The following is a 13,144-nucleotide window of genomic DNA, read 5'->3' on the forward strand; positions in this document are numbered from 1 at the left end:
TAGGTCGGCCAAACGTACGTACGACCGCACGTTTCCCGTACGCGGATGGTGAGCGAAAGTCTGGCCACAGAACAGCCGCATACAGACGGTCACAAACACGACAATGGGGAGTGGCGTACACTTGAGCGTACGCCACCATATACGGACGGGTCTCCTCTTAGACACCGTTAACTGGCGTACAACAGAGCGTACGCCACCGTATATGGACGGGTCTTCACACCGACATCTTCCGTATATCTGAGCGTACGCCACATTGCACGGACGGGTCTCGCCTTTTTTCAATGGAAAACTCAGCGTGTGTCACCGATCGTGAGAGTGAGCGTACGTCCGTGCAGGGTGGCATACCCTTCACACATACCCTGCTCCCCAGTTGATATTATACTGGACTATAGTGCCCACATCAGATAATACCACTTTGCAGGCCTATCTTTGGGTCATTAGGTCTAGAACAACTAGGTTGACAAGCATTGGGTCGACACCACTAGGTCGAGAGGCAACAATGTCGACTTGGGTTTAGGTCGACATGGGTAAAGGTCGACATGTGTCTAGGTCAACATGTCATTAGGTCGACATAAGCATTAGGTTGACATGGGCAAAGTCGACAGTCAAAAGGTCGACATGGTGTTTTTCACATTTTTTTGAGCCAACATGTGCCGACAGGCGGTATTTCATGCCCAACCATCCACTAGGGCGTGGTGAGAGAATAAAATAGTGTGGCGAGCGTAGCAAGGCCCAGTGCCGAAGCATCGTGAGCTAAGCGAGCGATGCGAGGGGATGCGGTGCACTTCAAACTGTGTCAATGTCAACTGTGTCGACATTCGGGTAAAAAAAACAGTGAAAAACCCCATGTCGACCTTTTGACTGTCGACCTTGACCATGTCAACCTAATGCTTGTGTCGAACTAATGTCCTGTCGACCTAGACCCATGTCGACCTAGACCCATGTCGACATTGACCCATTTCGACCTTGCTGCCTGTCGACCTAGAAGAGTCGACCCAATGCTTGTCGACCTAGTTGTTGTAGACCTTACAACCGACACCTTTACCATTAAAACATCCACTACACATCGCTCACTGACAATCGTCAGCACTAATTAATTAGCAAGCAATTCCGCAAACTTGGTGGACAACTATAAGACCAGTATCCAGGCCCCCTAAGCTTCTGGGCCCCATGGCAATGGTACCTCCTGCATCCACATTAGCTGCACAGCACTCATCCCGCCGACGTATCATGATGTCACAATATCTCACTGTATCGTAGGCTGGACATGTATCTATCATCATAGAACCTTATATTCTGTATAAACAACACATAGAAAAAATATATTATTATTATTATATATCATAAACATTTTCTTATGATTCTCTTTAAATGCCACGTAAATGGCCAAAGATAACCAGGGTTGCCGACTTTTAAATGCTCCTCTCCGGGAGAAGCCCGGAGAGGAGACTTTCCTTACCCGATCGGGGGGCGGGGCTTGACGGTGACTTCATTAAGCCCCGCCCCCATTACGGGAAATAGGAGAAATGACTGATCTCCATGGAGGGGGCGGGGCTAAAATGACACGATTGTGCCATTTTAGCTCCGTCCCCTCCTCTGAGACCCGCAGATTGCGGCATTTACATGGATTCTAGGGGCTCAGGGGGGTTCCCCAGATTTCGGGAGACTCCGGGAATTCCGGGAGGGTCGGCAACCCTGAAGATAACAGACGTGGATCTTCTTCTGTGATCCACGACAGTTCAACGCAATAGTTATAGGATATCATGGGGGCCAGGTGAGGGGCGTGGATCGTTTGGTCAACCACAGGAAAGACGACACACATTAGGACGACCATTGAAAGTTGACAGGTCTTAGGTCGACACATGAAAAAGGTCAACATGGCTTTAGGCCGACAGGGTCATTGGGTTGACACAAGCATTAGGTCGACACTTGGGAAAGTCGACAGTGAAAATGTTGACATGGGTTTTCATGTTTTTTGCCCCGGATGCCGGCACAGTCGACATGGACACAGTATCAGTGCATCGCGTCCCCTCGCTGCGGTTGCCATGCTTCAGGCACGATTTTATTCACCCCCCACGCCCTAGTGGACGGAAGGGCATGAAGTACTGCCTGTCGGCACATGTCGGCTCCAAAAAAAAAGTTAAAACCCCATGTCCACCTTTGACTGTCGACCAAATGCTTGTGTCGACCTAATGACCCTGTTGACCTAAACCCATGTCGACTTTTTTTCATGTCGACCTTCTGTAGTCTGCCTTTTGGATGTTGACATAGTGACCATATACCCAGGTGAGAGCCGGAGCTGCTGAGGGATGAATCACGCTGCAGCGAGGGCGACACCAATAACATCCCGCGCTGGAATAAAACAAATTATTTTTTTATTAAACTATAAATTGTGGCTACAGCCTTTGTTTCCAACCTTTTTCCTCAATGTCTGTAGCAAATGTCCCACACGGAGACTGATGCTCAGATTATGGATCGTGTCACCAGCCGCAGAACGCGGGCCCGGTGATTAATGGGCATCTGTGCATTGTTGCAGAACAGCGCAGAAGATTCTGTTCTCCACAAATGAGGATGAGGGGAAGCCTACCTGCGCTCACTCACAGCCTGGCCACATTGATTTAAACCCCTGTGATACAGCAGCAGCCGACCAAGCTATAGGTGTGAATATCACCGGCCCTAATGAGCCCTGCAGACATCAGAACAATTTATAGGCCCTGAAATGGGCTGTTTCTGGAATACACTGCAGCATTATCACCACAAAGAAATATTAGGGTATTTAATACCTGCTATTTTTATCCCCCGACAGCTGACAGATTAATGGTCTAGAATGATGCTGCCGCTAGAGATTACAGGCCATTGGGTCGGATTGGCCCGCTGATTAACAGGAGAAATCCCTGGTGGGCCCCTCCGCAGTCAAATTATACATCGTTACTCTGACAGAGAGTCAGTAAATTGGTGGAGCCGATCAAAGTGGGTGGTCCTGACCAGAAGTGGAGCTGCTGCGCTGTCCAAATCTTATAACAGGGAAGCCGCACCAGCTGCCACCCAAACCGCTGCCCAACATGGCCTTCGGGGGACTCACTGGCAGTTGGTGTGGCTCCTCTGTCTGAATCTTCTTGAGCTGCCATTGGTCCTGACACACCCGTGTCCCCTTCTTTATAAAGGGTCCCTGTTCTTTGAATGTCCACTCCACCGGGTGACCAAGCCTCTCTTTGGGCGACTAGCCACATCCTCTCTGGTGATTGGCAACACCCATTAAACTTGGGCGCTATTACTGCAGTCCCCCCTCATTTTATCCTTGCTAATGCCACAGTCTTTTGGAATTGACCAACTGCCTCATGAAATTGCTGTAATTCCCACTGTATAGTTATCCAATGACATTTATTTAGTAAGATCATTGGGCGTACAAAGAAGTGACAATATAATGGAATTCAGGATACATAACATGTTCAGAATTGTGGTGCACAGAGTTTGGATACGGCTTAACCACACGTGATGTTCTGCTTTACACCCACTCAGAAGCAATGTGTCCCCGGAAGTTGTTCATGTGTATTTATAGACTGATGGTATATGTTGTAACGTATCTGAAATGTTCTTTTTTACCAAATTGCATGTGCAACTTGTATAACGCAGTGACAGAGAACAATGTAAAAAGTGTGGATACAGAAGCAGAACCCCTGGAATTAAAAGAGTGCTTTAATTATGTTTTTTAAGCATGGAACCGGGTATGTGAATGGATGTGTGGTGATGGATAAGCATACTAAGATGTTAGAGTCACATTAGGTAAATGTTGGCTTATGCCAGGATAGGTGCCCACCAGTGGCGTAACGAGAAATTTGGCACCCACTGAGAGTTCTGCCCTATCCCCGTAAATAATTTTTATCAAAATGCTCATTGCCAGGAGTTTTATGATCATTGCCAGGGGTAACATTCTGTTTTTATTTTATTATTTATTTACAGTGTCTTATATAGCGCAGCAGATTCCGTTACAGTGTCTTATATAGCGCAGCAGATTCCGTTACAGCGTCTTATATAGCGCAGCAGATTCCGTTACAGTGTCTTATATGGAGCAGCAGATTCCGTTACAGTGTCTTATATGGAGCAGCAGATTCCGTTACAGTGACTTATATAGCGCAGCAGATTCCGTTACAGTGACTTATATAGCGCAGCAGATTCCGTTACAGTGTCTTATATAGCGCAGCAGATTCCGTTACAGCGTCTTCTATAGCAGCAGATTCCGTTACAGTGTCTAATATAGCGCAGCAGATTCCGTTACAGTGTCTAATATAGCGCAGCAGATTCCGTTACAGTGTCTTATATAGCGGAGCAGATTCCGTTAGTGTCTTATATAGCGCAGCAGATTCTGTTACAGTGTCTTATATAGAGCAGCAGATTCCGTTACAGTATCTTATATATAGAAGCAGCAGATTCCGTTACAGTGTCTTATATAGCGCAGCAGATTCCGTTACAGCGTCTTATATAGCGCAGCAGATTCCGTTACAGCGTCTTATATAGCCCAGCAGATTCCGTTACAGCGACTTATATAGCGCAGCAGATTCCGTTACAGTGTATTATATAGCGCAGCAGATTCCGTTATAGTGTCTTATATAAGGCAGCAGATTCCGTTACAGTGTCTTATATAGTGCAGCAGATTCCGTTACAGTGTCTTATATAGCGCAGCAGATTCCGTTACAGTGTCTTATATAGCGCAGCAGGTTCCGTTACAGTGTCTTATATAGCGCAGCAGGTTCCGTTACAGTGTCTTATATAGCGCAGCAGATTCCGTTACAGTGTCTTATATAGCGCAGCAGATTCCGTTACAGTGACTTATATAGCGCAGCAGATTCCGTTACAGTGTCTTATATAGCGCAGCAGATTCCGTTACAGCGTCTTCTATAGCAGCAGATTCCGTTACAGTGTCTAATATAGCGCAGCAGATTCCGTTACAGTGTCTAATATAGCGCAGCAGATGCCGTTACAGTGTCTTATATAGCGCCGCAGATTCCGTTACAGTGTCTTATATAGCGCAGCAGATTCCGTTACAGTGTCTTATATAAGGCAGCAGATTCCGTTACAGTGTCTTATATAGTGCAGCAGATTCCGTTACAGTGTCTTATATAGCGCAGCAGATTCCGTTACAGTGTCTTATATAGCGCAGCAGGTTCCGTTACATACTGCACCAGCATATATCTCTGCACTTATCACACAATATCTCCCATCTCGACCACTCCGCTCTGCACAAGATTTGCGTCTCTCATCTGAGCGGATCACTAGCTCCCATTCACTATTACAGGACTTTCATCGGGCTGCTCCCATCCTATGGAATGCCCTTCCATGCACAATTAGACTCTCCGCTAGCCTCCAAACTTTCAAGCGTTCCCTGAAAACTCACCTCTTCAGGCAAGCCTATCATATTTAAGTTCTACACGCATAACCCTCTGAGGCACTTATGTATTATATAGCTTCCCTTCTGGACTTGTAACTTGTTGGGACTGCTATGCTATTACTGGTGCCTGTCCTTGTGTTTCCCTCCTATATCCCTATAGATTGTAAGCTTGCAGCAGGGCCCTCCTACCTCCATGTCTGTCTGTTGTTACCCAGTTTGTTTTATCACTGTTTACTATTGTAAAGCGCAACGGAATCTGCTGCGCTATATAAGAAACTGCAAATAAATAATAAATAAATAAATAATAGCGCAGCAGATTCTGTTACAGTGTCTTATATAGAGCAGCAGATTCCGTTACAGTGTCTTATATATAGAAGCAGCAGATTCCGTTACAGTGTCTTATATAGCGCAGCAGATTCCGTTACAGCGTCTTATATAGCGCAGCAGATTCCGTTACAGCGTCTTATATAGCGCAGCAGATTCCGTTACAGCGACTTATATAGCGCAGCAGATTCCGTTACAGTGTATTATATAGCGCAGCAGATTCCGTTACAGTGTCTTCTATAGCGCAGCAGATTCCGTTACAGTGTCTTATATAGTGCAGCAGATTCCGTTACAGCGTCTTATATAACGCAGCAGATTCCGTTAGCAATGTGTCCCCGGAAGTTGTTCATGTGTATTTATAGACTGATGGTATATGTTGTAACGTATCTGAAATGTTCTTTTTTACCAAATTGCATGTGCAACTTGTATAACGCAGTGACAGAGAACAATGTAAAAAGTGTGGATACAGAAGCAGAACCCCTGGAATTAAAAGAGTGCTTTAATTATGTTTTTTAAGCATGGAACCGGGTATGTGAATGGATGTGTGGTGATGGATAAGCATACTAAGATGTTAGAGTCACATTAGGTAAATGTTGGCTTATGCCAGGATAGGTGCCCACCAGTGGCGTAACGAGAAATTTGGCACCCACTGAGAGTTCTGCCCTATCCCCGTAAATAATTTTTATCTAAATGCTCATTGCCAGGAGTTTTATGATCATTGCCAGGGGTAACATTCTGTTTTTATTTTATTATTTATTTACAGTGTCTTATATAGCGCAGCAGATTCCGTTACAGTGTCTTATATAGCGCAGCAGATTCCGTTACAGCGTCTTATATAGCGCAGCAGATTCCGTTACAGTGTCTTATATGGAGCAGCAGATTCCGTTACAGTGTCTTATATGGAGCAGCAGATTCCGTTACAGTGACTTATATAGCGCAGCAGATTCCGTTACAGTGACTTATATAGCGCAGCAGATTCCGTTACAGTGTCTTATATAGCGCAGCAGATTCCGTTACAGCGTCTTCTATAGCAGCAGATTCCGTTACAGTGTCTAATATAGCGCAGCAGATTCCGTTACAGTGTCTAATATAGCGCAGCAGATTCCGTTACAGTGTCTTATATAGCGCAGCAGATTCCGTTAGTGTCTTATATAGCGCAGCAGATTCTGTTACAGTGTCTTATATAGAGCAGCAGATTCCGTTACAGTATCTTATATATAGAAGCAGCAGATTCCGTTACAGTGTCTTATATAGCGCAGCAGATTCCGTTACAGCGTCTTATATAGCGCAGCAGATTCCGTTACAGCGTCTTATATAGCGCAGCAGATTCCGTTACAGCGACTTATATAGCGCAGCAGATTCCGTTACAGTGTATTATATAGCGCAGCAGATTCCGTTATAGTGTCTTATATAAGGCAGCAGATTCCGTTACAGTGTCTTATATAGTGCAGCAGATTCCGTTACAGTGTCTTATATAGCGCAGCAGATTCCCTTACAGTGTCTTATATAGCGCAGCAGGTTCCGTTACAGTGTCTTATATAGCGCAGCAGATTCCGTTACAGTGTCTTATATAGCGCAGCAGATTCCGTTACAGTGACTTATATAGCGCAGCAGATTCCGTTACAGTGTCTTATATAGCGCAGCAGATTCCGTTACAGCGTCTTCTATAGCAGCAGATTCCGTTACAGTGTCTAATATAGCGCAGCAGATTCCGTTACAGTGTCTAATATAGCGCAGCAGATGCCGTTACAGTGTCTTATATAGCGCTGCAGATTCCGTTACAGTGTCTTATATAGCGCAGCAGATTCCGTTACAGTGTCTTATATAGCGCAGCAGATTCTGTTACAGTGTCTTATATAGAGCAGCAGATTCCGTTACAGTGTCTTATATATAGAAGCAGCAGATTCCGTTACAGTGTCTTATATAGCGCAGCAGATTCCGTTACAGCGTCTTATATAGCGCAGCAGATTCCGTTACAGCGTCTTATATAGCGCAGCAGATTCCGTTACAGCGACTTATATAGCGCAGCAGATTCCGTTACAGTGTATTATATAGCGCAGCAGATTCCGTTACAGTGTCTTATATAGCGCAGCAGATTCCGTTACAGTGTCTTATATAGTGCAGCAGATTCCGTTACAGCGTCTTATATAACGCAGCAGATTCCGTTACAGGGTCTTATATAGCGCAGCAGATTCCGTTACAGTGTCTTATATAGCGCAGCAGATTCCGTTACAGTGTCTTATATAGCGCAGCAGGTTCCGTTACAGTGTCTTATATAGCGCAGCAGATTCCGTTACAGTGTCCATGCTTCTTTTATTAAAGCTTACATCTTTTATATAAAACATTTAAAACTTTATACATATATACATATTAATATAAATAAATAATATAAAAAAATAAACTTATGCAATTGCCAAAAGAGATAACTTAAAGAATAGCATGTCCGCTTATAACTTCAAACAAAACATTCCTAAATATACTATAAATCTCAGTATAAATGATAACGATTTACTTCGTCTTATGTCAATATATTTCATTCAAGAAATTTGAGTCCATTCATTCACATTTATTCCTCATTCTTTCCCATACACCCCAGGCAGTCTGTCTTTCATGCCTCTAGATTATCTACACCATACAATCTTTATTTATTCACCCATTTTCTTCACAGTTATTCTACATTTATTCCTACTCATTCATACCACCCAACCACCACCAGCACCCTGTGTTTCTCTATATCCCATAAATTTCACAAACATAGCCAAAACCCACAAGACACTTCATCCAAACCACTTACTCCCCCCTTCCATTTACTCCACCAACATAAATAAGGTAAAGAAGTTTTATGCAAGCAAGTTGTATGTAAAAACTTTCCCTTTGAAAATGAAAAATTCCTACTACTAGTGTTAGAAAAGTGGAAAGATCCCAGAGGGTCCAGGATCAGTTTGGATACCGCCTACTAAGGAGGTTTCAGTTGACCCCACAGACGAGACCAACTGACGGCATCCAGCTTTTCCTTTTCCTTATCCATCACCACCCTCACATCTTGTAGGATAAAACCCACCACCGTCCTAAGAGGAAGGATTTTCTTTCTTAGTCCGATATGACACCGTGCATTCCACGTGTGGTATCTGACCACTAAGCTAACTATATAAATAGTGCATAAATCAAACCCTTTATACCCTTTGAATGCTCCATAGGCCCATTCTGGGTAACTGAGCCCCGAAAGGCAAGGGATACCTAGGGAGGTCGACACTGCTCTATAAACCTCAATATTAAAGGGACACTCAAGAATGAAGTGGTCTACCGTCTCCTCCACTCCCAGACACTCCTCCCGTGGACAACCACGATCATCGGCACTTCTAAATTTAAGGTTCCCCCTAACATAGAGTTTCCCTAGGAACGAAAGCCAGGCAATGTCTCTAAACTTCAGAGGGATCCGCTGGTCATTGAGCAACTTCAACCCTGCTAAACAGACGGTGCCTGGGCAGTCCTTCAGAGCCAGTGGGGCCAGGAAGTAGATCTGCAAGACCCTCTTCCCCAACTCCTTCCTTGAGAGATCCCTTACATCTCCCACCGCCAAGCCCCACTTGGAAATCATTCTGATGGCAAGAATCACGTAGATCGGGAGGTACTCTCGCCCAGACCAGGGTTTCTTCAAGCGACCACCATCTATCTAAGCCTTACAGTAGGGATCCCACCATTTCATGAAACCCTGTACCCATCGAGGGGGGTCCTCCAAGAAGATGCTACCAATGTTCAGCTTTAGAAAAGCTGTTGTAAAGAAGACCACAGGGTTAACCATGTCCTGGCCACCCTCTGCCCTCGACCTGTACACGATACCCCTCTTGACCATGTTCATTCTGTTTCCCCAAAACATTTGAAAAAACAAGGAACATAACCTAGACCACATCGATTGAGGCAAGCAACAGACATAGCTGACATACAAAAACATAGGTACCAAATAGGTTTTGCATATATCAACCCTTTCCCTCATAGACAACTTTTGTCTCTTCCATAGGCTCACTTTCTTGGTTGCATCCTCAAGCTTCCTCTCCCAGTTTGCAGAGGCATAATCGCCATGGTCGAATTGGATGCCAAGAACTTTTATGGTGTCATTGGCCTCTGGGAAAGTGTCCGGGAGAGGAAATTCTTCCCCTCCCTCCCCCATCCAGAAAACTTCACTCTTGTCTTTGTTCACTTTTGAACCGGAAGCCTCAGAATAAATCTGGACCAGTTGGTCGATGACACTTGCCTCTGCCATTGATGACAGAACAATGGTGACATCATCCGCATAGGCTGTCACCTTCAATGTGAAATCCGGAGCCAGCTGCAATCCCTCCAATATGCTGTTTTCAATCCTCCTAATAAAAGGATCAATTGCAAACACATAGAGGAGAGAGCTCAGGGGGCATCCCTGACGTACTCCCGAGTCCACGTCAAAGGCGGGCCCTACCCAACCATTGACAAGAGGGAAGCTCTCGGCCTTCTTATACAAAATTTCTAGCCAATTTACCATTTTCCCTGGGAAGCCATACCTTTCCAGTAAAGCCCAGAGGTACTTGTGATTGACACGGTCAAAGGCCTTGGATTGGTCCAATGCCAGCAGATATTTCCCAATCTTTCCAGCCCTGCACCGTTCCACGGCCTCCCGGACACCAAGAACCGCACTAAAAGTGCTTCGCCCTTTCACGGTGCAGTGCTGGAAAGGGGAAAGGAGCTTCCTTGAGAACTCCATTATTCTGTTGAAGAAAACTTTTGCCAAAATCTTTCTATCTGTATTGAGAAGGGCTATGGGGCGCCAGTTCTCAATACGAGTTCGGTCTTTGCTTTTAAACAACAAAATAAGTGCCGACCGCCTCATGGAAGGAGTGAGTTCACCCTCCTCCAAACAGGTGTTGAAAACCTCTGTGAGACGGGGAGCTATGACATCAGATAATTCCTTATAGAATTCCGATGTTAGACCATCAGGTCCGGGTGACTTCTTTGATGACAAGCCATCAATCGCTTCCCTAACTTCCTCTACACTTATTTTGTTGCTCAAACAATCAAGAGAGGTACCTGGATCGACCAGACCTGGGGTTTCCCTCAGGAAAGTTTCCATCCTCTCTCTGGTCAGTGATTTCTCAGACAAAAGGTCAGAGTAAAAATCCTTAACGACTTTTAGGATGCCTTCCTTCCCTTCTTGAAGCACACCCTGTCCATCGTAAAGGCCTCTGATCTCTTTAACCTCAGTTCTCTTCCCACAATCCTGGTAGGGGTCCGGTGAGTGGTAAGTACCGTAATCCCTTTCCAAGATCAAAGAAGCCAACCGATCATACTGATACTCTCTCATCTGAGACTTCACTCTGGAGATTTCCCCACCATCTCCATTCTCAGAGATCAAGAAATCTAGTTCCCTTTTTAAGGCAAGGTAGGTATTGTTCTTTATCAAGTTTCTCTTTCTTACCAGCCTTTTGAAGAAACCCTGGACTTTCTTTTTCAATACCTCCCACCACTCAGATCTACTCCATCCAGCCTCCAACATCGATTCATGATCCGACAGAAGATCTCGAAGAGACTGCATCACGCTCGCGTCCTTCAGGAGCTCAGCATTCAACCTCCAGAGGCCTCTTCCTTTCTGAATGGTCTCAGAAGCATTCAAAGAGAAAGAAAAAAAACAGTGATCAGAGAATTCTACTGGCTCTACCTTGGGGGGAAGAGTTTTGGAACCTCTTTTAACAAAAAACCTATCTATTCTAGACCTACGGCTACCACTAAAAAAAGTGTAACCCGTGAGGTCTGGAAAATGTTTAACATGGACATCCTCTAGACCAGCCTGCTGTACCATGCTAACTAAAAAATTTGCATCATAGCCCAGAGTCCCATTATTTTTGGACCCTCCTCTATCTTTCGGTCGGATGACGGTGTTAAAGTCACCCCCAAAAATGACTTGCTGGGCTGTGAATAGGAAAGGTTTTATCAACTTAAAAAGGCATTTCCTATCCCAAGGAGATTGGGGGCCATAGATGTTTATTAGCCTTAGGTCCTGCCCTCTAAGATTGATGTCCAAAACCATACATCTTCCTACTTCCAGTTCTATGAATCTATTTACGGTTACCTTGTCGGTAAAAATCACCGCCACTCCACTGTAGGGCTCGGCTGCAAGAGACCAGAAAGAGGGGCCTCTTGTCCACTCTCTTTTGGCTTTGTGAAGCACTTCCAGAGTTCTCGTTCTAGTCTCTTGAAGGAAAAGTATGTCAAAATCCTTGCCTTTTAAAAAATCATAGGCCATAAGCCGAGCCCTGTCTGATGATATAGAGGCCACATTTATAGTGGCACATTTGATGAGGTGGGGATCCATAAATAGATTTATAGTGGTATACATAATACCTATTTACCTTCACCTTTACCTTCACCATCCTTGCATTCCCCTTCACCCTCCACATTTGCAACCACATCCATATCCTCAGACAAACCATCATTATTCACTTCTGGGTCAGGTGGCTTCCCCTCTTTTTTAGTGTCTGGGTCATTCTCAGGAAGGACAAAGGACCCGGCTGGGTTGTCTCTTTGGATCTCTGCCCTTCCAAGAACGCCCTCTTCTGTATCCTCTGATTCCTTCTCAGCCACCCTCTTGTCAATTTTCTCTTTTGGATTCCTTCTCAGCCACCCTCTTGTCAATTTTCTCTTTTGGTTCCTCACTCGCTCTCACTACGTCCGCCCCTTTTCTATGTTTTGTCATCACTTTTTCTCTCTGTTCAGTTTGTCTGTCTTTAATTTTTTGTTTTTTGTCTACTTTTCTGCTTCTCTTATTTTTATTTTCACCAGACTTGAAAGTTAGCCCTTCTTTTTCCCTGATAATTTCTCCTTCACCCAGCTCTCTCTCTGATTCTTCTTCACTCTCTGAAAATATTAAAAATCTGTTTGAGAGGTCAAGGTGACCAGGGATATTCTCTTTAGTCTGCTTTCCCTTCTTCCCTCTTCTCACTACCTGGAAATCTTCCTCCTTTTCTTCTACACCTTTGCACCATTGAATTTGGTTATCTTTCCCCACCACCACTTTTGAAAATGGGACTGTGACAGGGGTATGTTCACTTTGTTTTCCTATGGGTCTTTTTACAGAATTGGGACATCTGCTATATGGGTGGCCCTCCTCCCCACACAAATTGCATTTAACTTTATTGCACGTGCTAGATGTGTGCCCGGTCTCACCACACAAATTGCATTTTTGCTCGCCACATTCACTACTTGTGTGGCCCACCAAGCCACATCTAAAACACGTGCGGGGTTGACCGGGATAGAATATCTGAATTCTATCCCGGCCTATGTATGCGGCGGATGGAAGATGCACGGTCCTGCCCTCCTCCTGCGCCAATCTGACCAGGGCAGACCACGCACCTCCCCATACACCCAGGGTGTGACCCACTTTAACTAATTTGCTTTTGACTGTACACA

At 44.9% G+C, this 13,144-nt stretch overlaps 1 protein-coding gene across 9 annotated transcripts in view; it reads left to right on the forward strand.

Moving 5' to 3' along the window:
* The window catches only part of LRRC7 (leucine rich repeat containing 7), a 281,010-nt gene that overhangs the window by 151,716 nt on the left and 116,150 nt on the right, over window positions 1–13,144 (forward strand). The gene's annotated exons all lie outside the window — the stretch shown is intronic.

The sequence above is a fragment of the Crinia signifera genome, chromosome 8 (assembly GCF_055691185.1).
Source record: "Crinia signifera chromosome 8, ASM5569118v1, whole genome shotgun sequence".
Lineage (NCBI taxonomy): Eukaryota > Metazoa > Chordata > Amphibia > Anura > Myobatrachidae > Crinia > Crinia signifera.